This window comes from Suricata suricatta, chromosome 7 (genome assembly GCF_006229205.1).
Source record: "Suricata suricatta isolate VVHF042 chromosome 7, meerkat_22Aug2017_6uvM2_HiC, whole genome shotgun sequence".
In the NCBI taxonomy this organism is placed as follows: Eukaryota; Metazoa; Chordata; class Mammalia; order Carnivora; family Herpestidae; genus Suricata; species Suricata suricatta.
The window spans coordinates 122,532,415-122,560,391 of record NC_043706.1 but is presented as its reverse complement, the minus strand read 5'-3'; the positions used below and the strand labels follow the sequence as shown (position 1 = coordinate 122,560,391).

Here is a 27,977-nt window from a genome sequence, read left to right as displayed (position 1 = left end):
ATGTTCGTGGGAGATATTGGTCTCCAGCATTTCTTTTTTATGATGTTTTTGCCTATTTTGTATGAAGATAATGAGAACTCATAGAAAGAATTAAGGAGTATTCTCTCTGCTTCTATATTCTGAAACAGAATTCTATTTTATATTATTTGGTAGAGTTAACCAGTGAACCCCCTGGTACAAATAAGCAAATGGAAAGATGCTCAACATCGTATGTCAGTCAGCAATAGCAAATAAAAACAAGATAACATTACACCAATTACATGGCAAAAATAAAAGATGCCAATGATGCCTAAGGCTTATGGTGATGTGGAGTAACAAGAATTCTCATTCATTTTTGGTTGGAACACACAATGGCCAGTCAACTTGGAAGAGAGCTTGAAAGTTTCTTAGAAAACTAAACATAATTTTGCCATCCAATCCCATAATTGTGCTCTGTGGTATTTAGTTGAAAACTTATGTCCACACCCAACTTGCACACAAATGTTTATTATAGTGTTTTATTTGTAATTACCCAAACTTAGAAGCAACCAAAATATCTTTCAGTAGGTGAATGGATAAACTGTGGTGCATCCATTTAATGGAATATTTTTCAGTGATTAAAAAAAATGAGCTGTCAAGATACAGAGGATCTTTAAATGCATATTGTTAAGTGAAAGAAGCCAATCTAAAAAGGTTGCATATTATATGACTCCAAACATATGACTTTATAGACAAAGCAAAACTGTAGAGAGACTAAAAAGATGAGTGGTTACCAGGGGTTAGGGAGAAGGATGTGTAGGTGAAACTTTACTGTATAGTACTATAATGATGAATGTATGACATCCATTCACAGAATCTAATGTAAACTATGGACTTAATTAATACTAATGTATAAATATTTGTCCATCAATTGTAACAAATGTATCACACCAATGCAATATGTTACTAAAAGTGGAAACTGGCGGCGGGGGGGGGGCGGTTAGAAAGTGACTTTATGGAAACTGTACTTTCTGCTGAATGCTTTTATCAACCTAAAACTGCTCTAAAAATAGTATTTAATTTTAAAAAGTTCATCTTTACTGTTTTGCTTTATGTTATCTTGAGTAAGCTTTTATTTCATGAAGAGAATTAATAAAACAAATAATATTGTTACTGCATCGCTTAAAAAAATATCAGCCAGTGTGTGGTAAGGTGTAGAATAACTCTATAGTCCTGTACTTAAAAGAAATGATTGCTCCTTTAACAGCACTTAAATGACAAAAGACTGCTAATGTAGAGGAAAAGAAAGTATTTTGTTGGTTGGAAGCCTACCTGAGGCATGATTTTCTAGATAGTTGCAATTTCTCAGGATACTTCATAGTTAATATCGGTCAAAGAAACAATGAAAATTATACTTGGCTTCTGTTTTCATTTTATGGAACTCAAATGATTATAAGAGACATGTAATGACAGAGCAAATGATGATTAGCATTTGAGATACAAAAGATAGCTTTTTGTTCATTTTTTGTTGCTAGATAAAAAATGAATGAAGGGCACATAAATTTAGTCAAATTAACCAGAATCTTACTATAACTACATCACATAACCACTTCAGAATTTGATTTATTGTAGGTTACCAGACATTTGATAAATGACAAGAATTTTAAGTATACTTGGCTAAGTTCTGCATTTGCTTGAGAAAATAGAAAAATGAAATCTCATATTAAATTATATTGGATTTTATGGTAATCATTTGAACTGTAATATAATTCTAATTGGTTTGCCAGGGAATTTTTTCAGGTTCTTATTTCTGGCATTTTTGATGATCAATTTCAGTTTGCTTTCATGTATTTTATTTCTCCTTCCATCATCTGTCTTTTAATATTGTGAAACTTGGTAATAATATATTCATTTGAATTTTATGAGCCCAATAAATGTCCTTTTATGATGCCTTTTTCATTTCAAGAGAAAAAGGCATTCCTAGCCTCAGAAGGTTATTTCTTTAAGCTTTTTATAAAAGCTAGTCAAATTGGTTCAACTGTCCTGACCTCTTTAGTTTTAGTCAGTTTTTCATTTTACTGTTGCAAGTAAAAGTACATCCCAAGTTTTTAGTAGGTATCAGAAATTGAAGTACCAAAGATAAAAATTTGGGAAAAAAAACCCCCAGCATGCTATGAAAACAAATTCCATAAAGGATATTATAGCATCATTGCAATTATATTATCCCCTTTGGATATAAAAAAGTAAGAAAAATTTATTTTGTGACCGGCTACCCTGAAGTTTGTACTATAACACCCTTATCCTAAAAATATTTCCACATATTTTACACCTTTATAATAATAGCCACTATCGCCTGAGCATTTTATAGGAGATACCACCCAGCAAAATGCATTAGCAAAGGAAGATTCAGTTCAATAAGATAATAGTAATGGTTTTAGCACAGAACAAGTGCTTGGGCAAAGTCAGATACTCTTATTACTCTTCTTAGACCAGTATTTTTTTTTTTTTTCTAATCTGAAGTCTCTCAATTTTCTTCCTAAATTGAAATTTAATTTATGTGCAGTGAAGTGCATAAATGCACAGTCTAAATGTACAATTCAATGAGTCTTGATAAATTATTACATCCATGTGACCCATACCCAATCAAGATATAGCATATTTTGATCTTCCTAGGAAAAGTCCTTCTTGCTCCTTTGCAACCAATCTCTCCCACTGAGTAGAGACAACTTCTTTTTCTTTTTTAATGTTTACTCATTCTTTGAGAGAGAAAGACAGAGAGAGAGCACAATCAGGGGAGGAGCAGAGAGAGGGAGACACAGAATGCAAAGCAGGATCCAAGCTCTGAGCTGTCAGCACAGAGCCCAGTAAGATGCTTGAACTCAATGAACCCCGAGATCATGACCTGAGCTGAAGTCAGATGATTAACCTATTGAGCCACCCAGGTGCACCAGGCAACTTCCGTTCTGACCTCTATCAGTTCAGATAATTTGTGCTTCTCCCCAAACCTCTTACACAGAAATCATACAGTTGTTACTCTTTCATTTCTGGCCTCTTTCACTCATATCTTTGAGCTCATCCACATTGTTGTGCATATCAGTAGTTTTCTTCTTTTTGTCTCTGATTGATAGCTCTTTTGTATGAATATATCTCAATGTGTTTATTTATTCATCTGTTAGTGAACATTAGTTGTTTTCAGTGTTTGTATATTCTTAATAAAATGACTCCAGATCCATTCAATGAAATGTAAGGAGATGCTTACAGCTAGATTGTAGAGTACAGAAAGAATTGGTAAAAGATCATGCTGAGAAATTTTTGGGGACAGTCATGAAAGACTTAATTTTGCTAAGAGAGTTTGATTTTAATTGTCGAAAGGATAGGGACCCTCTCAGGAAACAATGTGTCAGATACTCATTTCAGAAATAGTACCTGGGGGATAATGAGAAAAACACATGACTCTTTATAGGCTCTATCTCACAGGAAGAAAAAGATATTGCTCAGAATTGAAGTATGCCAATGATTTCCTGTGAGTTAAAGAATAAGATATGGGTGCATCTTTGAGTAAGAGGTTTTGTGGGCGATATGGTATAAGACATAGGCATCCTATGCATATACGGATGAGTCAGCCAGAAGTGTGAGGAGATCACCTGACAGAACTGTGGAATGTTCCAAACTGTCAGTGCGGAGCCTGACTCAGGGCTCAAACCCAAAAACTGTAAGTTGGATGCTTAACTGACTGAGTCATCCAGGCACCCCATTCTTGTATCTTGATTTGTACTGTTCAGAACAATCACACTCAAGGTGGGTTTCAGTCTACAGGGTCCAGAGGAAGCAGAGCTAGACTTAAGAACACAGAGGAGCGTGAACATACCTACCACCTAATTCTTTATTTTACAAACTGGCCGGGGCACCTGGATGGCTCAATAGGTTAAGTCTCTGCCTTCGGTTCAGGTAAAAAAATAAATAAATCTTTAGGGGCGCCTAGGTGGGCTCAGTTGGTTAAGCTTCTGACTTCAGATCAGGTTGTGATCTCATGGTTCACAAGTTCAAGCTCCACATCTATCTCTGTGCTGACAGCTCAGAACTTGGAGTCTGCTTCAGATTCTGTGTCTCCCTCTCTCTCTGCCTCTCCCTCTTCTCACAAAAATAAACATTAAAAATAAAAATAAAGGGGCGCCTGGGTGGCTCAGTCAGTTAAGTGGCCGACTTCGGCCCAGGTCAGATCTCACGGTTCGTGGGTTCGAGCCCCGCATCGGACTCTGTGCTGACAGCTCAGAGCCTGGAGCCTGCTTCAGATTCTGTGTCTCCCTCTCTCTCTGCCCCTCTCCCACTTATGCTCTGTTTCTCTTGTAAACTATAAAAAAAATAAAATGGTTTAAAAAAAATAAATCTTTAAACAAACAAACAAATTAATAAATAAAAACTGCCTAAGCCTGGACCTGTTTGTCTACAGTAGTTATGAATGTTTGCTAATTAGGCGCCAAAGACAAAGTATGTAAGAGAATGAGAAATTGTCTTCTGATTTTGTAATTTAATGGATGAGAATTATTGGTTTCAGCACTATAACTATATTACTCTGCAAAGGGCGTTAGTATTCTATATCATTATATTCTCACTAGAGTCTCATGCCCTCTCAGGAATCTCACCGGATAATTTTCCCCTTAGAGTAAGTAGCCCATTTAGGGTCACAGAGCTAGTGACAAAGCCAGGACTTGTATCTTCAAAATCTTTTTCTATCACACAATCTACTAGCTATAGAATTTACAAATTTTTCATTCAAGTAGAAGGCACAATGGTTTGGTACAAATACTGTGACTATACTAGGCGCAATGACATTATCGATGTTAATTATCACTGGTCTTATCAACGGGATCTAGAAGAGGCTGTCTCTACTGATATTTATTTATTTATTTAATGTTTTCTTATTTATATTTGAAAGATAGAGAGAGATAGCGTGACTAGGAGAGGGTCAGAGAAAGAGGGAGACACAGAATCTGAAGATAGGCTCCAGGCTCTGAAGTAGCTGTCAGCACAGAGCCCAACGTGGAGCTCAAACCCACGAACCTTGAGAACATGACCTGAGCCAATGTCGGACACTTAACTGACTGAGCAACTCAGGCATCCCTGATATTTATTTTTAATTGAGATATAACTGACATATAACATTGAATTAGTTTTAAATGAACAACATAATGATTTGCTATATGTATGTATTGAGATGTGATTATCACAGTAAGTTGTGATAACTTTTAAGATCAATTCTCTAAGTTTTCAAATACAGTATTGTTAACATTAGTTACCATGTTGTACATTATACCTGAAGGACTGACTTATCTTATAACTTGAAGCCTGTGCCTTTTGACCACTTTTGCCTATGTTGTCCAACCTCCAACCTTGGAAGCAAAACAACATTTTAGTCATTATATATATTCAAACTTAGCACAAAATAATGCTTAGGACATAAATAAATATCTCTTAAATGAATAAATTAAAGAAAGAAACTAATAAAACAAACAGATGTTAAGTGTCTTAGAGTCATTTGTCTCTGTAATTGTCAATAGGTCTTTAGCCAGGATCATTTTGGTGGAGCAATGTCAATGCAAGCCTTATTGCATTAAGTACAAGAGGAAAAAGAAAAAGAAAGTAAACACAGTAAAAACAGAGTAAAACCAGACACATGTAGATCTGTATATTAAGCAGGATTCAATTCAGCAGTGAATGCCAGGAAAAGAATGGCTTACATACATGGTAGTTTAGCGATGACCGAGATTCTGTTATCTTCAACTTTATCGTTATACTTCTAATATCACACATCCTCTAAATTTATTAAAAACAGTATTTATACTTAAATTATTTATATATGTCCTTATTTATGCTTTATTATGAATTTTTAAGTTCATCAAAATATACTTAGGTTTATATAAAATGATTTTTTAAAGATGGAAAGGACTTGAATGTGTTTATAATCTAGGAGCTAGGATACATTTTGATGTGGAAATCGCAGGGAGAAAGAGTGAGTAATTGAAGGTTCAACTTCCCTGAGGAGATAGGATAGGATTCATAGAACTGTTTGATGCATTACCTTTGAATGCAAAAAATAATTGTCTTTTCAGACTACAGGGGAAAGAAGTAAATATATAGAAATAAATATACCTGGTGTTCTTACAGGTGTGGGATTTAAAGCAAATGGCAACCGTTAAGCCTCAGTTTTCACTGTGAATTTGTAGGTGATTTTATTTGTTGGTACAGGATGATTTGCTACCTCTGAGGATGGCAAAGAGAGCCTATCAAGGAATATTAAAATATAATTTAATTGTTCTTAGCATTATTAATGGCCCAATTTAAGCAGTGGTCATAAATTTGTGGTAATATCAATTTGGTCAAACTCTTAGTTTCTGCAGTAAGTCCTACAGTTGGGGTATAAAAGAAAAGGGAGTCTGACTCAAGACCTAGGGTACTCTGGGAAAGTCACCGAGAGATGTGGACAAGGGCATCAAAAATGCAGAAAAGAGAAGTCAAAGTCATTAAGCATGCAGCAGTATAACCAAAAAAAAAAAAAAGGTCATGAAAAAAGTGAATGTCAGACGGGATGGTTATGGGGAGACTGATGTTAATAATGGGTTTGCAAAGGGATAGAAGATTGTGGCCATAAATTGGCTTTTTGATTTTAAAAGGGAACTTGTGGGTTGCTGAAGTGTAGTAAAAAGTACAGCCCATTAGTGCCTCAGAACTGAAGGACTTTTCAGGAGATGTGTCTGATAACACATATTGATAAACCGAGGCTCTCCATCCTCAAAGAATAAAAAGGGATGAATGGGGAATTTTATATACAACCTTAGGGAGGAGGGAAGTGGTATACAGTTGGAGCTCAGAGCCAGGCTGCAACACACTCACTAGTGTGCTTTCCACTGAGGAGCTGATAATTTACTCTATCTTCGATTTTGATTCAGACTGCAAGAGTTGCTTTGATTCATACCAATTTCTTAATATTTAAACTGTAAATATTTCATTTATATTAAATTATAGTCATGATTTTTACATACTCTCCTTTTTAAAAAATGTTTTATTTTATTTTTGAGAGAGAGAGAGAGACAGACAGACAGTGCTAGCAGGGGAGGGTCAGAGAGAGAGGGAGACAGAATCCAAAGACAGGCTCCAGGCTCTGAGCTGTCAGCACAGAGCGTGATGTGGGGCTCGAACCCACAAACCGCAAGATCATGACCTGAGCTGAAGCCGGACACTCAACCAACTGAGCCACCCAGGTGCCCTACATTACTCTCCTTTTGACTCTTTTCCCACTACTGTGTGTTTTACCTATTTTTTTCTTAAGTTTTATTTATTTGTTTTGAGTGAGAGAGAGTGCGTGAACAGGGGAAAGGCAGAGAAAGAGAGAGAATCCCAAGCAGGCTCTGCACTACCAGCACAGAGCCCCATATGGGGCTCAACCCCATGAACCATGAGATCATCACCTAAACTGAAACCAAGAGTCAGATGCTTAACAGACTGAGCCACCCAGGTGCCACTATTTTGCTTGTTTTAACTACCTGCACATCATTTAACCTTGTTGCTCTCTTGCATGAAGTTCAGTACCATCTCCCCAACCCCAGACAGTCTTAATTTTCTCTTGGACTAGTCTAATAGACTCCTACACAGTCTACCAGTAAAATCATAATTAGTCTTCTCCAAGCCTCTTTTCCTAATCTACTTCTCATTATTGCTAAATTTATCTTAGTGAGGCAGAGCTTTGAGCATCGTTGGCATATTTCCTTTAAAAATATGTCATGGTGTACCATGCTTTTAGTAAGTGAAATCCACACTCTTTAATTGGACATTCAATCCCTTATATTTTTCTCACCATGCCTTCCCAATTTTTAAATATGTCTCTCACTATATCTTTAAATTTTTTGAACATTTATTTATTTTTGAGAGACAGAGAGACAAGGCACAAGAGGAGGAGGAGCAGAGAGAGAGGGAGACACAGAACCTGATGCAGGGTCCAGGCTCTGAGCTGTCAGCACAGAGACTGAGGCCGGGCTAGAACCCATGGAAGTGAGATCATGACTTGAGCAGAAGTTGGATACTTAACTGACTGAGCCACCCAGGTGCCCTCTTCTTCTAACCTGTGGAACAGAGATAGATCTCCCTGGGGATTAAGCCCAGTCTCCATTTGCCCCCATAGGACCTTCTGGATTATTAGTTTCATTCTGGAATTCATCTTGTTTAGATAAAAAGCATTTTTTTTTGTGGTCATAAAAATTAGCCTTGGAAAATCACAAGTTGATTTCCTAGCACTGCCTTAGAAACAGATATCTAGTCATGCCACATTTTCTTAAAAGTCACATGCTCATACTGAATATTGCCTATTTCTGAACTTCTAAATGAAACAAAACTAGAAAGCAATAGTAACATTTCCTACATGTCCTCTCGATGTCTTCATTACATGTCCACTTTTTGTACAGCATTTCCCCATGATCATATTAGTCTTAAAACCAGCTAATAAAAAGCACAAAAATGATGATACCTTCACTCCCACATACAAATGCCAGAACTGATATACAGAGATAGCTAAGCCTTTGTCCAGTAGGATATGTATAGGAAGGAGGTCTGAGGGAATCACTGTCCTTCTGGTGTTCTGCCCATTAGTCCTCATTGTCTGTTAGTCTTGACAGGTGTTTTGAATGTGACTGAAGCCTTGCAAGAACCACTTATTCCTCCTACAACCTGTGGCAGAAGCAAGCAGGCTGGCCAGCCTCCTCACACCTCCGCCTCAATATCTTAAACCATTCTGCAAAGAATGGGAGTTAAAACTAATCAGGAAACAAATTCTTAGCACTGTAAAAATATCATGACAATTAATATTCAAAGTGCTCTATGGCTGGATCACAATGATTCTCTCTTTTTTTAAATTTATTTTTGAGAGACAGAGAGAGCACGAGCAGGGGAGGATCAGAGAGAGAGGGAGACACAGAATCCGAAGCAGGCTCCAGGCTCTGAGCTAGCCTTCAGCACAGAACTCGATGCGAGGCTCGAACCCACGAACTGTGAGATCCTGACCTGAGCTGAAGCCGGACAGTGAACCGACTGAGCCACCCAGGCACCCCTCACAATGATTCTCAAGCTTATCTTCATAACAAATGCCAAAGAAACTCCATTGAAATTGAAATTGAAAAATAATACTAAGCTGAAGGAACCAGAAGGAAATAATATTTTTATCTATTTCAAAAATCAGGATTTATCTGATTAATAACATTTCTGTGTTCATGTGTATTTGGCAATTACTGAATGGTACAGTGATATTTTAGGGATTCTTGTGAATCATATGAAATAAATGAGTTTGTTGGAGACTGTGTGGCAGATAGCAGCCAATCAATTTTACTGCTTAAATCTATTGATAATATAAGAAAAAAAAATAACAGACCTGTGAAAATTGCAATAGGAATTAAATGGGTGATTTTGTTAGAACACAGCATATGTGTCTTGTTTTGAAGTGTATATAATTAGAGGGCTTTTAATGAAGAGAAAAATGTAGTTTTGTGTTGATTTTTCCTCTGAATGTTTCCTCATTTCCTCCTTTGAAATCTGATAGCACTTTGTGCAATCTTGAGATACTTGTAATGAATTACATTACTCTAAAATAATTTATAGTCTGTTCTAAGGTGTTATTGAGTACATTTCTTTAGGTTAGGCACATGTCAGATATTCCCCTCATTCCTGTAACACCTAGCTTGGTGTCTGGTTAGAAACATACTTGAATATTGAACAAGTTATTCAAAATCATGATTAATAAAAATGTTTCTCAAAATTTCTTCCTTCAGAACCTCGACTTCTTTGGATTTTTCCAGGAGGAAGATGAAATCTGCCAGCATAACCAGTATAAATTTTGCAAGATTACAGGATAGAACCCACAGTCAAGCATTAATACCTAACATCTTTCTGAAGGATGGAGACAGCTTGCCAGCTAGCTGTCTTTGCTATTCTAAGATGTAGCTTTAACTTTCTCAAGTTTAAATACTGTTACTGAGGTTTTGCTTTTAAATCTTTCTTTACCTTTTCAAATATGTCTTATGGACTATTTTAGAGTTAACCTGAGCTGTGTGATGAAGTGGAGTGGGGGTGGAGCAGAGTTCAAGGGCAGTTTCTAATGTCCCAGAGAATCAAGGAAACAGAGAGGGTCCTACATGAAGAAATGTTTGGCTGTGCAAACAGAAGTCCTGTAGTAGATAACATTCTATAGGATGTCATTTCTTTGAAATTCTAACATTTTGTCAACAAATTTTTTTTGGCATGTCAAGGACATTTATCTCAAAAATTTTTTTATCAAAAACATAAATATACTCATTAATCTTTTACCAGCTGATACCCAAAGATAGGCATAACTGCTAAAGAAATAAGCTTTGAAAGGGCAGCACAGGCAAAACAAATATTTGCTCAAAGAGTGAATTTAAAAACTGTCAACAGGAATATCTTAGATCTCCATAGGAGATATGGCGAGAGGTAAAAGATCAAGTTCACTTGCTTGGCAATTTTACTGTAGGTCTGCCCTGGATAAGGGTGAGCATTTCATTAGCCATTGGCTTCCCTGTCTTCGCATTTATTCTCGGTACTTGAGAAGAGACTCTATCTTATAATGACACGAAAGCTGCTTTTCCTCTCCTGGGAGCTGTGTTAACAATAGCACATTCCTTTAGCAATCACTGTGAGTGGCAAGGCAAGGACGCCTTCCATTCTGATGCTGTCTGGAAATGTTCTCCTGCATTCTTCAAGCTCCAGATTAATCTGAAGCCTCTGCTCACACATTGTGCTGCTATTAGTATTATATCTGCTGCATGGATATGAAGAGATAATATCAAGTGATGAATAATGTATTCTAAAAATACAGCCCAAAAAGTAAGGTTGACATTTTATTACAGTAGAATCTATGGAATCAAATTTACACTTGTCGAAAGATCATAAATGGCCTTTGAAAACCCATGGCAAAAGAGCTTTCCAACTATAACAGAAGTCATTTAGTGGCTGGAAAGGTCAGAAATATCAGCCAAGGTCAAGAGAATTGAGAGAATTACATTTTATCTTTGCTTTTCATGTGAACAATGATTCACCCATCAGATACTCCAAAGAAAGCTGTATTTTGTATGGCTCTAAGATGAGCTGATACTATCTGTGAGTTGATATTAATTTCCTTGTTTGCTGAAATTGGACAGAACATCTGTTTAAGGCTTCAAAATGCTATCTAAGTTCTTTTTTTAAATTTATGAATATATAATTTTGGTTGGGTACATGAATAGAAAAATAGAAAATTTTAATAATATGGGGATTTTTTTGGAGGTGAAGGTCATTGCATTCATAAAATTTTCAGAGTTCCTATATCAATGTCACAGCCAGAAACAGCAAATTGAGATAGTCTGAAGAGATTTAAATAGGGACTATGTACAAAGTGTGGGAGGTTATAGGAAAACCATGTTGATAACACAATATTCTTGGGCTTGCACCATAAAGAAGAGAAACACCAAGGGGAGGGAAAGTGGTAAGGAGAGGGAAAAGTAACTGGAAGAAGAGGCATGGAGGCCGATGCAGAGAGAGCTTCCTGACAGTAACTGTGAACTTCAGTTGATAAGCGATGCCACATGAAGGTGTTTTCTCCTTCGTCCTCCTCCTCTTTCTTCTCCTTCCACCAGAGGATACTCTGATCTAATTCTCATTTCACTTTCTGTTCTCATAGTCATGTACTAATTAGCAGAACCCCGGAACCCAGTGGGCAAAGAAACCTGTGATGTAGGCCAAGTGGCATGGTCTCCAAAGACATTGAAAAAGATTGATAATGGTAGGAATTAGATCCAGAGAATGAATGAATGTACAAATGAATGAATGAATGAATAAGTAGTTATATATGTGTACTATTATATATAGTGTTATACATATTTATATGTAATGTATATAAATATATAATATATATTAACTATGTTAACATTACTATCTATATCTGTATTTATATCTATATCATCTATATCTAGCTCAGTTCTACCATTAAAGCAAGGTTATATTATGTTATCTCATTTTCTTCCTGCAAAGTAGCAATGTGTCTCCTTGTGAATTTCACATTGTTCAAATTCTTACTCTTCACTCTTCAGTGCATGGTTTGGTATCTTTTAAGTATTTGAATACATTTATCATTTTCCTCTTAACTCATCTCTTCTCCAGTTCTTTTTTTTTTGATGTTTATTCACTTTTGAGAGAGAGAAAAGAAAGAGAGAGAGAGAGCACGAGCAGGGAAGGGGCAGAGATAGAGAAAGACACAGAATCTGAAGCAGGCTCCGGGCTCTGAGTCGTCAGCACAAAACCAGATGTGGGGATGGAACCCACAAACCGTGAGATCATGACCTAGGCTGAAGCCGAAAACCCAACCGACTGAGTCACTCAGGTGCCCCTTTTCTCTAGTTTTAACTGACAAGATTCTCAGGAATTTCTTCTATTAAATCTAACCAGGTAGTTTAGATTCCAAAGTTAGCAAGAATGGTGGAAATGAGCATAGTTAAAGTAAAATTGCATTTGAAATCCCTCACACCATCCATATAACATGTATACATTGTTTAGTGCAAGCAGTATTGTATTGGAGAGCCATAACAGAGGCTACAAAAGCAAAGTCTATAATGTAGCCATCTGGGAATTGAGGCTATTTTATCTCATATGTAACTACAATTCCATAGTGGTGAATGGAAAATGAATGAAAAATTCATGTATGTTCCTAATTTCCTGTAGAGTTTATGCCATTCTGTTTTAATATGAAGTTTCTCTAGGCTTAATACATCTTTGTTTGTTTCTTCTTACAAGGATTAAAGAAATGAGTGAAGTGGCACCTTTGGAGAAGTGAATTAAAACATAAGTTAAATATGTATATATTATATTTCTACAGTGTATGGTTTCTAGTCTCCTCTCAACTCCCAAAACCCTCTTCTTGGAGCACTATTTCATCAGTATTTCTTTTCTAAGATACTTAGACTTGGACATGATACTCCATTTTTGAATTCTCCATGTAGAGGATAATATATAATACCTTAAACTTAAAACTATAATGTACTGACTACTGACAATAATTGTATTACCACATTGGTTAATGTATATTAAATTAAAATATTTAACTTTTTAAAATAGGAGCTGTTATTTAATTAGGAACTGATACACTGAAATCCTATGTAATTTATAACCCAAATGCATGTGAATAATTGGTCTTTGATAAATATTTTTTTGAAGTCACATAACCTATTGCAAAAAATTGTAAGAAATGAGATATGTAAGTTTTCAAACACTGGATGAATGAACATCTTTGTAAAATATTATACAAGAGACTCCTTCATTACATAGACATTTTGAATTAATGACCACAGAGGTCTTTTTATTCAAAACATTCAGCAAATATTCATTGAATATCTATTATGTGAGGGGCACCATAAAACAAAGTTATAATTCATAAGTAATTCATGACCCCTAGCCTAGAATTGCAGTTTAGTAGGTTGACAATATGTATGACAAAGTTAGAGGTGGTGCTTTGAAAAGATAAATGATAATGTGAGGCAACAGTGTAGTTCTTTTTCCTTGGAGATGAAGGTAAGGTATGTGCATGGTAGAATTCTTCACAAAAGATATAACAGGAATCTTGAAGAATCAAGGAAAGAGTGGGGGCCTCAGAGAAGATACTCCATCATAGGAAGTAGCATCAATGGTTCATTAATATTAAACTACTGTCCCTTACAGAACTACAGAGATCATAGTGTAGAGAATGTAAGGACATAACTAGAGAAGCAAGTAAGAATAATATTATCAAGATCTCTACCAGACTTGCATTTTATACTTCATTCTATGAGCCTTGGGAGCCAATAAAACACTTGAAATTCAGGTGTGATTAGAAAATATCTGCCTGCCAAGGTACCTGGGTGGCTCTGGAGTTTAAGTGTCCAACTCTTGATTTTGGTTCAGATCATGATCTCATGGTTCCTGGGAATGAGAACCATGTTGGGCTCTGTGGTGACAGTGGGGAGTTTGCTTGGGATTCTCTCTCTCTCCCTCTTTCTCTGCTCCTCCCCTGCTTGTGTGCAAGTGCTTTCTCTCTCTGGCTCAGAATAAATAAATAAATGTTTAAAAAAAGAAAATATCTACCACATGGAGGATAAAGTAGATTAGGTATAATGAGGTTTTGAACTAACATGGTAGTAGCAGGGGTGGAAAGACGGTGCAAATATGATGAGACAAATCACTCAGTAGAATTTAAGGTTTTCACAAAAAGTCTGAATATCTCACATCTGGCTTGTTAAGCCAGGTAGATTGTCAGAGAACCTGGGTGGCTCAGTGAGTTCAGTGGCTCATAGTTGGTGGGTTCAAGCTCCACCTTGGGCTTTGCACTGACAGTATGTAGTCTGGTAGGGATTTTCTCTATTTCTAACCCTCTCTCTCTGTCCCTTCTCTGTTAATGCACTCTCTCTCTCAAAAATAAATAAATAAGCATTAAAAAATACTAGGTAGATTGAGTTGGGTTTATCAGAAAAAGATCTCAGCATGAGAATATTTACAGGTAAACACTTTCATCCTTTCACTCTTAGGTTCCGTTGAGACACATAATGCTCAAAGTAGACAGTTCATTATATGATTTTAGAAACCAGAAAAAAATATATGGAATGAATAAAAATATTAGTAAGTCAAATAAAAAAAGGATATGTGATTACAGACATATTTTGTACTATAGGGAAAGAGAAGGCCAAGATAAAAACTTGTTTTTAATCGAAATTTTTAAGTGGAAAAGGACTTACCAAAGGGCCTTGTGAAGAAAAAGAGAGTCATCAATATGATTAGAAGTCAAAGGCTATATTAAAATTGGATGAGATCACCAAACAGCTCACTGAACTTGGTGACTAGATGTCATTGATAAACTTGCTAGAGAGGTATCCATGGAGAAATTGTGTTAGAAGTTCCTGAAAAGTGCACTGAAAAATGAATATCTGGGAAGAAGGAATGTAGTCATGAGTGTAGACTGTTGTATAGTCACTAGGTGTGGACCGTTCTCAGATGCATTGCTTTGAAGAGAAGAGTAACAGAATTATAGGATGGAGGAGTCTGGGTGTAGTACATAAAGAAAAGTGATTGAGAAACTCCAGGAAGTGGGAAGACATTGGGAACACAAGAAAAGGACTATTGATGGAGCAATTATCAATCTCTTTTGACACGAGAGGGCCACAGATCAGATAATGAGCACAGGAGGAAGAATGACCCAGGGGAGGCAATACTTTTTGAGAATGGGAGAAATAAGGGAGAATGGATTGAGATTTAGATGAGTTTGTAGGTAGAGATATTGACAAAGCTAGGGTCTGATAGATTATTTGTTCTCTGTTAGTTTTTGGAGATTGAGGATGTTAAAATTGTATTTTAAGAACTGGGGCAAGTTGTCTGATAAAATGACTTCTGGGGCCTGTGCAGAGTTGTTATGGGCTGAATTGTGTCCCCTGAAAAAAAATAATGTTGAAGGCCTAACCACAAGTATTTTATAATGTGGCTGTATTTGGAGATAGGCTCTTTACAGAGGAGATTAAGTTAAAATGAAGTCATTAGGGTAGTCCCTAATTCAATATAACTCATACCCTTATAACAAAAGAAAATTTGGTTGTAGATATGTACTGAGGGAAGACCATGTGAAGATACAAGAAGATGGCTATCTGTAAGTCAGGGAGATCTGGAACACACTCTTCATGGCTCTTAGAAGAAACTACCCAGGTAACACCTTGATCTTGGACTTGGCCTCAGAAATTGTGAAAAAATAAATTTCTGTTGTTTAAGCCACCTAGTCTGTTGTACTTGTTATGGAAGCCTGAGCAAGTTAATACAGAGATAAACTAAAAATAAAAGCATATTTTCATATTATTTTGCTCTTCAAGATTTGGTGCTCCAGGAAGAGATTCATCAAAGTTATATTCTATGTAGTATGTAGTAACTATTTTTAAAAGTAGCATATGTGTCATTGCCCTCCAGGGAAAGGACAAAATATCAAGATGATGTTAAATTTGGACTGATATGTATGAGAATAAATAGAATATGATACATATATATCTACATCCTTAAAGAGAAATTTAAATAACACAAGTAAAGAAGAAAATTGGAAAAACAAGAGAGAAGGTGATAGAAAGTGAATTAAGTAGGAAAGAAATAACTAAATATTTATTAAGGCTTACCACCAGGCAACATGCTTCACTTACACATCTAAATTCACTCCTTAAAACAGCCTCTAGGGTTAGTATTATCTTTTTATAAATAAGGGAATTGAATGTCAGAGAAGACAAATAACTCATCAAGATCATATAGTTATTAAATATCAAAGCTGGGATTTGTATCTAAATCATCAACTCTAAAGAACAATGCAAAAGGTATAAGAATGGAAAATATAATTAACTGCTTGTTGAGTCATTGTTTTCATGAATTCCTTGTTTCTATTATGTGAAAACAAATATTTGCCCAATAACATTAGGTAAAATAAATTCACTTTCTTTCAATTTGTTTCAATGCTTAATAGGTGACAGGAAACCAGTTGATGCTCCTGATAAACTACTTTGTATTGCATGATGGTTAAAAACTTTAAGATGTGATTCCTACAAGCAGTGAAATTTTAAAAAATAGATTATATTGGGTTACATTTTATGTCACCTGATGTGATAGTTACAGAAATCTTAGTAAAAGATCAACCAAATGAAATCCTATTGTGTTGTTAAAATGAATAATTTTATAGACCTAGCAAGAGATAAAACTCTGTGGCTAGAGGAATTGTGTTTAATGTATGTTATTGTTAAACACATATAAAATATCTGTTTTGAATTACAATTGTAAGAGCAATGTATATTCTTAAATACTTTCAGCAAATAAATAATTTAACAGTAAAGTTGCTTTTTCTTCTTGTGTAATATATTCCCCACAGATAGTTTGAAGAAACTTATAAATACATACTTAAAGAGAGCCTCTAGCTCTGGAGGATAATGTGGTAATCTGACTCCAATACTCCATCACACTCCCTGAAATAAACAAAACAAAGCAATGAACAAACAGTAAATCAGCAAAGACAGCAAATAAAACTACACACAATCCACAACTTCATCATTGCTAAGAGAAAGAGAGAGAAAATACCACAGTTTATCTACAAGCAGAGATATAAAATAAATTCTTAAAGACCCTACTGCCTGCTGCTTCCAACCTGTGGGTTCAGAGAGCCAAGGGCAGGAGACCTAAAAGACTCAGTGAAAAAAAGACATACGCAAGGCACAGAAATCTCTCTCTCTCTCTCTTTTTCTCTCTCTCTCTCTCTCACACACACATACACACCATGCACACATCCACTTTCTCAACCAGCAAATATTTATTGAGCCTCTATCTCTCAGAAATGAGAATTCTTACCAAAGATGCTGAGAGAAGAATGCCTTCCTCTCTTCCCTCTCCACTCCAAGAACCGAGATTTTCGGTCCAGAAGAACCTAAAGTTGGCAGGAATAGAAATCATTAACTCTTCATGTGGGTAACTGGGAATAATGAGGAGAAGGACCAATACTAATCTTGCCTCTTTTGTCCTGGACTCATGTTTCGTACTTTTTTACTAACACAAGCTTACATTATAGCCCCTGGTATTACTCAAATAATATCCTTCACCTTGAAAGACAATGTCCTAAACACATCCTCAAGCTGGTGCCTTAGTTTTGACCTTAGAAGGCCACATAATGTAGGAAATGGTAGAGTCAGCATACACTTGACTATTTACCATCACTCCTTCTCCTTTCTTTAAAGTAGACCCCTTAATCCAAGGAAAAGTTTCCGATATTTTAGGATGACATATCAGACACTCTATACATCCTTTTACAGTGATACTGTCCAAGATGCTATAGGAAAGAAAGGCAGTTCTGTGCCCTGATACCTATTAATTCAAGTTAGGACACGTCAGTATTCCCTCCAGGGTAGAACTGGTCTGACGTTTTCAACCTGCTACCAAGCAGCTAATTGGTTTCCTTGATGGGTGGTACAGTGACAAGGTTTCCACATTGATCTCTGCTTCTAAGTGGCTTGACAATCAATGGCAGTGGTTCCTAGTAGCAGCGTAGTGAGAGAGAGCCCATGCCGGAGAGATCATGTATTAGGTCACCATGGCTATTTCATCCTTGCGCCCGATGTACAAGCACTGGGGTACAATGAGGAAAGAGGCAGGCCGAACTCTCGGTGAGTCATGTGTCCAGGTGTCCTGTTAAAAGTTTCGCAAACCTGGAGGCTTTCTCCTCACTATTGTCTCCTTGAGTGAAATGGTGGTGTAACAACATTTTATTTTATGTTTACTTCTATTTTATTCGCTGCAATTACTGTGATCCATTCCTGAACCAGACTTGGGTTTTCCCCCTGCTCTATTAGCTGATTGGAAGGAATCCTCTGAAGACACAGGTGTGAGTCCAGGGACTGGTGTCCATACAACAGAGGTAATAAGGGGATCTTGTGCCTTTAGAAACTGCTCATGTTCCACTTTGCATACACCATTTCCATCATGTAATTTAGATGGCCTGACAATAACCAGCTTATGAAAGATGGTGCCAGTTGCATAGTTATTGAATATCCCATAGTCAGGATGCCAGGCTTAGGACCAAGTAACATTCCAGGAGCTTTGTTGATCCTGATAAGGTCTCTGCTGCAGATGGCCTTGCCCAGGTGTCTAATCCTAATATAATCCTCTATAGGGCTTGCCAAAAAGTGCACATGGGTTCTTTTCTACTACAGATAGTTATAGAATCAAGAGATCTGCTGGGTCATTTTGACCAGGTGACAGACAGGCTGATATGGACCAAGTATGGGTACAGTACTCTGAACTTGTTGGAGAGAACATTTTTTTGCTCGGGGCTCCCCTTTAAATGTATATCTCTTTGGTTCACTCAATAAATGAGATGAGCAGTCCTTTAAGGAATAGAATGTGCTATTTCCCAAATCTGAAGAGGTCTTCTAAATTCTCAGTTGCTCTTTTAGTTGTAGAATCTTCAAAGTGCAATAATTTCCCATTTACTGTGGATGACACGGTAGCTGAAAAAAAGCTGCATTTTTTGTTGTTTTTGTTTTGTTTTGCTTTTTTTTTTTCTATTCCTTTCATTAAGAGGTTGAATCCAATTTCTCTTTCCCTTGAATTTGGGCTGGTCTTAGTTACTTACTTTATTAATATCCTACAGCAAAACTAACTCTGTAGGACTTTTGAGACCAACTGATACATAGCCTTGCAGCTTCTGCTCAGGACTCTTGAGGCATTCACTCTTGGAACCTAGTTTCTGTGTTGTGAGAAATATCAAGAAGTCTCCAGAAGTCCATGTGAAAAGGAACTGAAGTTCCCACTGACAATGCCAGCTGAAACCACAGTTAACGGCCACCCTCAACTTGCTAGCCACGTGAATGAGTCTTCAGCCCCAGTTGATGCTACATGGAGCAGAGGTGGGTTCCTGCCATTGCCTACTGACTTGCAGATTCATCAGCAAAATAAATGATTGTTATTTTTCTAACAAATGTTAGATTGATTTATTATGCAGCAATGGATATTTGGAGCAGAGAGAATGCCCTGCTTCACCCTGTATCACAGGACTGCTAAATACTCTACCTGTGTGGCAGGAACCTGAATGTTTTTAGGGTTTAACTCCTGCTCTGTGGTTCACATGTGGCTGACCATCATATACATAGTATAGTTGGCAGTTTCCGTTACACCTCTGAATCATGTGAGGCTATCACCTTAATGGACTCATGTGATGTTACAAAGATTGTCGCCTGGCCCAATGAGGGAAGTACAATACCTTCTTTGAGAAAAAAGAGATTATTAACTAAAAACGTGTAGGACCTTGTCAGTATTTTCTGGCAGCAAATAGAAGAACATGTCTTGGAACAGATTTGGGGATATGGAAGCAGAGAAGATAGAATATAAACCTGGATGCAAGGAAGTCTTTACTGTGAAGCTAGTTCCCATGATTTAATATCCTGTCATTGACACCTGAAGCTGGCACTAATACAGTGCTGGTATCACTTCTTGGAGCTCAGGTAAAACAATGGCCGATAGCAATGATGTGGAAATGCTGAAATATAAGACCATATAGCATAAAATAAATCTTTTACAAATAATTTAAAATAAGACAAAGATAAATCATGATTAAGTGGGTAATTTTTATAATGATGGAATTGGATAAATGGGTATTTAATTTTCTCCTTTTTTGAATATTATTTTCTAGGTCTTGTTAACAGTGATCTGTTTATCTGCCATATGGGAATAGGCCAATTTTTATTTGCTGCAATTTTCCAAAAAGATGAACCCTTTGATTTTGCAGAATATTTCACCCATGATCAGTTTTACTCTGCAAAGTAGTATAGAAAATGTGTTAATATTCGCTAGGCTTTAAATTTCTTTATGAGAAAGAAATACATATTTCAGTGCAGTCAGAGTTTTGTCTCATATCCTACCATGTCTGCATTTGGATTTAAAATTTTTAAAAATTATTTTATATTCAAGTTCTTCCATCAGTGCTGGCTGAATTCTCATTTTTATGCATTGTTTGTGCATTTATATTTAAAACCAGACATGAAGTTCAAAGAAAAAACAGAAATGGAAATTAGAAGACAATGAAGAACCAGAAACATAAATAACATCCAGGAACAAAGCCTGTATTTAGTTAACCATATAAAGCATTTTTTCCTTCCTTTGTTCGCTCATACAGGTATACTTTCCTTCAATAAATTATTACTGGACATCTGTCAGACACTGAGGATTTGTGAATGAAAAAGATCTAAATGCTCCCTGCTTTCATAAAGCTATAATCTAGCAGAAAGAAATATATCACATGGTTACAAAATAAATTCATTAACTAAAACTGTGATTGATTGCTATAAATGCAAAGAACACAATAGCCTTCAGAGCAGTCTTCCTTCTTCTGCTATTGCCCTCCAAGAGCTCCTATAGTCTTTTCACAACATAGCATCAATGAATGGTCCTTTGAAGACATGAAGTCATCCCTCTGCTCAGAATCTTCCAATGGCTTTCTATCTCACTTAGAGAAAAATCCTACTTTGGTTACTTGTTGCAAAGTAACAGACCACCTCAAATTTAGTGGCTTAAAATAACAGATGATCATCTCTTACATTTGGGATTGACTGGGTTCTGAGAGAGTAGTTCTTGAAATTGTCCATACAGTTGCTATGAAAAGAAGCTGGGGCTAGATTCATAGAAGACTTGATGGACTTGCATGCTCAAGATGACTTTTCACTCACACGTGCATTAACTATGAATGGGCAGAGCAACTTGAAGATGGCCAGAATCTCTCCCATCATGCAGCTTCCCCATTAGATAGCTTGGGTTTCTTTAGAATATGGAAGTGTCAAGGTAGACTTTTTATCATAGTTAACTTTCCCAAGAGACACAGATAGAAGTAAGACATTTTATGACTCAATTTTGAATGCCACACTCTTGCCCACACAGGTTCTGGGTTCGATATGGAAGGTGTCTTTACAAAAATGTTATGACTAGGAAGGCTAAGTCTCACAAGTTCAAAGTTCTTCAAATGACTTAAAAGACTTTGAAATAAATTTCAGGCCTCCCTTACCTATTAATTCTGTGTTCCAATTCTATACTCTCCCTTCCTTGATCATTCCATTCAGCTATTCTGGCTTCCTTACTCGTCACTGAAAATACTAGGTTGAAAACAATTTCAGGGAACTTTGTACTCTGTTTTCCTCTTTCTATGACACTCTTTCCCAGATGTTTATGTAACTCCCTCTCCTTTCATGTTTATGATGAGAAGTCACTTCAATGAGATGTTTTCTGATTACCCTATTTAATTTTTTAATGCTTATTTATTTGAGAGAGAGAGAGAGAGAGAGAGAGAGAGAGAGAGAGAGAGAAAGATACACACAGAGGAGGAGCAGAGACAGAGGGAGACACAGAATCTGAAATAGGCTCCAGGCTCTGGACTCTCAGCACAGAGCCCAACGCGAGGCTTGAACCCACGAATTGTGAGCTCATGACTTGAGTCAAAGTCAGACACTTAACTGACTAAGCCATCCAGGTGCCCCCTCATTACTGTATTTAAAATAGCCACGAATACTACCAAAACCATGATTCTCCCATGGCATGTCTACTTTTATTTTTTCTTTTTTCCCCCATGTATTTAGCATCTAATATATTACTTTTAATAAAATTGTTTGAAGTATGCCATACAAACAACAGAGTCATAGACCATAAAAGTTGTGTCCCAAAGTGAACAAATCCATAAAACTTACACCAAAACCAAATAACAGCATATCACTACCACCCAAGAAACTTTTCATTGTTTCCTTCTGATCACCACTACCCCTAGTGGTCATCATTCCCTTGATTTCCAGTAGCATGAATTTTTGTCTACTTTTAAACTCTCCATATATGGAATAACACAGAAGGTTTGCATTCTTTTATTTCTCTTACTAAATACTACATTCATGAGATATATTTACTGTTGGTGTATGCGGTTGGAGTCTTGTCATCCTCACTGAAAGATGATATTCCTTTATATGAATTCACTGTAATTTATCCATCCTATTATAGATGAGCATTTGGGATTTTTAGGTGGTGAGTTAATCATATTTCTATAAACACTATTGTATATGTTTTTAATAATTTTATGTATATACATAAACAATATACATTTCTGTTGGATACATGTTCAAGAGTTAACTTTCTGGATTGTTGATATTCTACTTATTTTATTTGATTGTTGCCTGTTTCTCCTCTTAATATGAGTACAGTTTAATGAGTACAGAGGGTTTTGTCTGTGGTGTGAGGAGGTGAAATACTGAATGCTTTCATAGAGAAAGAAATTAGAGTTGAGATGTTAAGGATGAGTAGGTACCTAACTATGCAATACAGTTGGGAAAATCCTTTGTCAAGCAGAGGGGGAAAGCCTGCTCAAAAGCATGGAGTTGGGAAAGAGAATGCTGCATCCAAGAAAACGAAAGATCTATGTACAACTTAGAGAGGAGGCTATAAAATAACATTTTAGAAGATTCTAATGATGTTTTGCATCTTTTAGAATATTGTTTTCAAATTTATTTATTTATTTGAGAGAGAGAGAGAGAGAGAGAGAGAGAGAGAGAGAGAGAGAGGGAATCTCAAGCAGAATCTCCACTGTCAGTGCTGAGCCGAATGCTGGGTTCAAACTCAAGAACTATGAGACCATGGTCTGAGCCAAAATCAAGCAGCAGGATGTGTCTTTTATAAGATAACACCATAATCATATTTTCATTTACAAAGAAAACCCTGGGCCCACAACAGGATAGAATAATGTGTTGGGGGAGAAGGAGACTATTTGGGGGGATTTCTAGCAGTGTAGTCAAGAAACAATGAAGATTGGAGTTGTTTTGGATGGTATTTAGGATTTGAAGGAATGATTAATTTTTTATGGTGGCTGATGACAAGAATGATGACATTCTAAGATGTCATCAGGCTTGTTGGAAAAAAAACCCAGGGTGAAATGCATTTAAGATATCCAAGGGAAGATATGGTTATGTACATCCCCTAGGAAGGGTCTTAGCTGCAGGTATAAATTTAGAGTAATTTGCAATACAGTAAAAAATGGAATGTTATATTTGAAGATGATAATGCTCAAGATCAAGATTAGAAGACTATCAATATCCAAATTATGGTTAAGAGAACACAAGCCAGAACATGAGCCTGAGAGAAAAACAAATCACCAGAGATTGGGGAGGGGGGAAGCTGGAATAATTTAAGAACAAAAGTGTTTTAAGGGACTAGAGTGACTAATAAAATTATTGTCATCATAGAACTTATCATTATCTGATATCATTTTTGTTCTTTTATAGGAACAAACTTTCCCAACTCATTACTCTATCCTGTTGTGAGCCCAGAGTTCCCTTTGTAAATGAAAATATGATTATGGTGTTATCCTATAAATAACACCATTTTGATGTTTGATATCATCAAACAGTTTGATGTTTTTGTTCGTTTTCCACTTACTAGAATATAAGACCTCCAATTTCTGTATTCTTTGGTGAGTGGTAGGTATTCAAAAGTATTTGATCAGTCAACATAAATGAAACAGTTTATGTATCATAAGGACTGAAGGTATGCCCACTGGATGTATAATATGGTGATTTATTGACTGTTCCAAGAGTTGGGTATTAGTGTGCTTGGCCTGCTGTAACAAAAAACCCCAGATTAGGTGGCTTAAAAAACAGAAATGTATTTTCTGATACTCTAGAGGCTGGAAGTCCCAGATCAAGTTGCTAGCAGATTAGTTTCTGATGAGACTACTCTTCTCCTAACTGATACACATAGCCACCTTCTCAATGTGTCCTCACATGGCTTTCTTCCGCATATGCAGAGTGAGAAGGAGCTCTCTGGTGTCTCTTGTCATAGAAGCCCTGATCGTGTTGGGTCAGGTCCCACCCTTATGACATTATTTAAATTAAATTACTCCTTTAGAGAGCCTATTCCAAATACAGACCCACTGGGGGTTTAGGGATTCCACATATGAATTTTGGGGAACACAAACATTTAGTCCATGACAAGCTATATAGTAAGACACAAAAAGTTAGTTGGGTTAAATATATATATACATATATACATATATACATACATATGTATATATGTATATATATATTTGTCAGAAAATTGAATCAATATTTGAATTAAATTGATTAATTGAATTAATTGAATTGAATTAATACATATCTATGTCATAAAATTGAATTAATAAGTTTTACTATGAGATGTTTGGCCTGGCAGGTGTAGGATGAGATAAGGCAATTGTTAGATGATGTAGATTGAAAGCGGTTTTTTTTTTTTTGTTCTGTGTATTTATTTATTTTACATGAAAAAGGCAATAGGACTGATTGAGTAGGAAGCAAGAGATGAAGATGAGAGGAAAGAGCAGAGAAGATGAAGGACATGTGTTTTTCTGGAAAGACTGAAGGGTATGAGATCCGGAGCAGAGAGTCATCCTGGCTTTAGGTTAGGTAATGTTTGCTTTGTAACAGTTGAAAGGCAGGGGGAATTGAGTGCAGATGCAACAAGGGTTAGAGGAGAAAAGATAAAGAATTCCCATCTGGAAGTTCAAATTTTCTCTATGAAGGAGAAGGCTTGGGTCTCGACACGTGTTAGGTGGTGAATGGTCTGTGGTAAGAGAAGGGACTGACCTGGGAAATGCATTAGGGTCTCATGACTGCAACCACAGGCACAGTGCGTGTGCTCTTAGCATGATCCCCGCTTGATGCCCTGTGATAGGATATCATGTGTGGGAAGTAGTATTTATTGCAATGTGTTACCAGAATGAAAACAAAGAATTAGTCTTATGATTTACAGATGCAAGACAGTTTACTGACATTTTCAGGGAAAAAAATAACAAAAAAGTAATTAAATAGGACGGTATTTAGACAAAGGCACAGCATTCACAACTGCTTCATACTCTGTGCACAGTAAATCCTCTCAGAGAAGTTAAGCAAAATACAGCTTGCATTAAAAGCGGCATACAATACCAGTATTATTCTGCTTTGCAACAAAAGGCTCCATAAAATCTCTCTGGAGGAAAGACGTGCAATACAAAACCTTGTAACAAAGGAAAGCAAAGTAGCAATGAAGCCCCAGCTATCCCCTGGAAATCTCTGAGAAGAATCTCAGTATAAGTACATTGTTTCAAACTAAGCTCCTAGTACCCAGCTTGGAGAGTAGAGACCAAAGAATGCAAGTGATTCATTCAGAGCGGTTACCTGTACTTTTTGCTTGCTAGTTTTTATATGCCTAAATTGTTTGACAATTGTTTTATATGCCTAAATTGAGAAGAACAGAATTAGGAGACTAGAGAGGTAGTTACATATGTCTATTGGACTCATGTAGTTCTTGAGAGTTTTTTTAAAAACTGTATTTAGGACATTAAAAATTTCTGGGAATTTTATGTTGTGTATTCAAAGAATATGTAATAGATTATTGCATTCTCAAATAGGTCTTCTGTACTACTGGATTACAGCTTCTTGTTCTTTCCCTTCATAGCACTTAGCACTAATTGTATTATATCATTATTTGTCCAGTGTCTGTATCTTCTAGTAGAAGATAACCTTATAATAACAAGGCTCTGCTTCTCTTGTTTACTTGAGTATTGCTGGTGCTCAATCATATTTATGGTGTTGAATGTATGGAGTCCATGTAATGGCTTTCCCCCTGAATATTAGCATAAGGGTCTGTTAATGTGTGGGTCCTCTTCTCGTTTGCTAAACTGGTTTCAAATCAGTGATAAATGGAAAGACAGTAGACTCTGAAATCTATGTGATCTGTACAAGTTACATGAGCTCTGCCTCTCAATTTTCTCATCTGTAGAAAGTATGCATCAGAGAAGAAAAGATGCGATCTAAAATAATAGCAACTGAAAATACATCTCCATGTTAGAAAAAGTGGGAGTTTAATCTAAGGGAAAGTGATAATGAAAGGGTAGGTCCTATCTAATCTTAGTGAAGAAAACTGAGAAAAGCAAGAATTCCATTATTCTGTATAATAACGAATTAAGAAATGGTGAACCATCTGCTAGTCCCCAGTAGAGCTGTTTTGGAAAGATGAGAAAGGAATTTGGATAAGAGATTTGGTTTGAAGAAATGGAGCCATGAAATGATGGTGTTAAGCTAGGTCTGTGGAACCTCACAGCCAGTTATGAACTTCCCCATGGTAGTGATGAGTCATAATATATGGCAAAAAGGTAGCATCTGACCTATAAAAATCAATTTTGAATTTTCACGGTTTTTTTTTTTATAATTTATAATTTCTCTTCTTTATCCAGAGACCCTGGGTACTGTTACTAACAGCTACAATGGAGCTAACTTCAAGTGTGCTTGTGTATGTGTGTGTAACCATGCTTGCATGTGTACACAGATTTTCTGTTTTCAAAGTTGATTAGTTGTACTTCTTGAAATTGCTGATGTCAAATGCATGTGTCTTATGAAAGCTTACTCATCTCTACTAATTCCTTCAAACATAAATTGTTTCTATATTGTTGGTTTTAATCGTTTTCTCTGTTTTGGAGAGGAGCTTACAAGGTACTTCATTTTAGTTTAAATTGTCACTCTGAGTTAGATTTTCCTCCCTCACTGAGCAAAGTCAGCTCAGGCTGCTGGAGCTGGGCTGACCTAAGGGCAGAATTTGAGCCTCTAATGTTTCATTTTAATCCAACCTCCTGCAGACCCAATGTGCTACCCCACTGGCTCTAGTGAATGGATCCTCAGATGCAGTTTGACTCATGCTTCTGTGACCTTGGGATAGACCAGGCAAAGCACAGATATGCCCTTCTTCTCTACTGAGCTTCTCTACCTTAGAATCTTACGTTCTTACAGCTTCATAGTTAACTATTATGTTGTACAAACATGGGCTGCATAAATCCTATGCAGAATTAATGATGTTTTAATTGTACATGATTTGACATCTATTTTCCAATTCCCTGTTCTAGAATTTACCTCTTAATTGCTGGGTAAACTGAATTTTTCAGAGTGTTGGATTGAGACAACTTTCCTGATAGATAACATCATGCATTATTCATGTTCAACCTTTGTGTGAGGGACACGGATTTTGGAAATAAGTTTAATAGGCAGTTTTGGATGGGAAATATGCTTCTGGCTACATATAAAAGTGTATCTAAATTCTCATCCTGCAAGGTAGTCAGAATGACATTTGTTGGTTTAACTCAAATAGTAAATAATGGGATCATGACATTTTACAACATTAAAAGTAATCATGATGACAGCATTATACAGTTTAAACAAGATAAACAAGTTCTGCAATGCTGTAATGGGGGTGGATATTGCTATCTGTTTACCCAGCATCCTCTTTCTTCTTTATAATAGAATGCTAACTTACTTTATGTACATATTTCTCTCCCATGTACTTATGCTGCCTCAGGGAAATGTGATTCCCCCCTTAATTCCAAGGATGGTTCAGACTGGACTAAAATACATCCAATGATCAACTCAAGAATA

The 27,977-nt window shown here is 36.4% G+C and overlaps 1 long non-coding RNA gene across 4 annotated transcripts in view; it reads right to left on the bottom strand.

The window, feature by feature from the left end:
- LOC115296821 overlaps positions 1-27,977 on the bottom strand; it is a 60,503-nt gene that overhangs the window by 18,618 nt on the left and 13,908 nt on the right. For all 4 annotated transcript variants that reach the window (XR_003911074.1, XR_003911075.1, XR_003911076.1 and 1 more), the window contains 2 exons: positions 17,377-17,452; positions 16,933-16,997 (listed from right to left, as the gene is read on the bottom strand). This is a non-coding gene — a long non-coding RNA (uncharacterized LOC115296821). The remainder of the gene's footprint in view (positions 1-16,932; positions 16,998-17,376; positions 17,453-27,977) is intronic.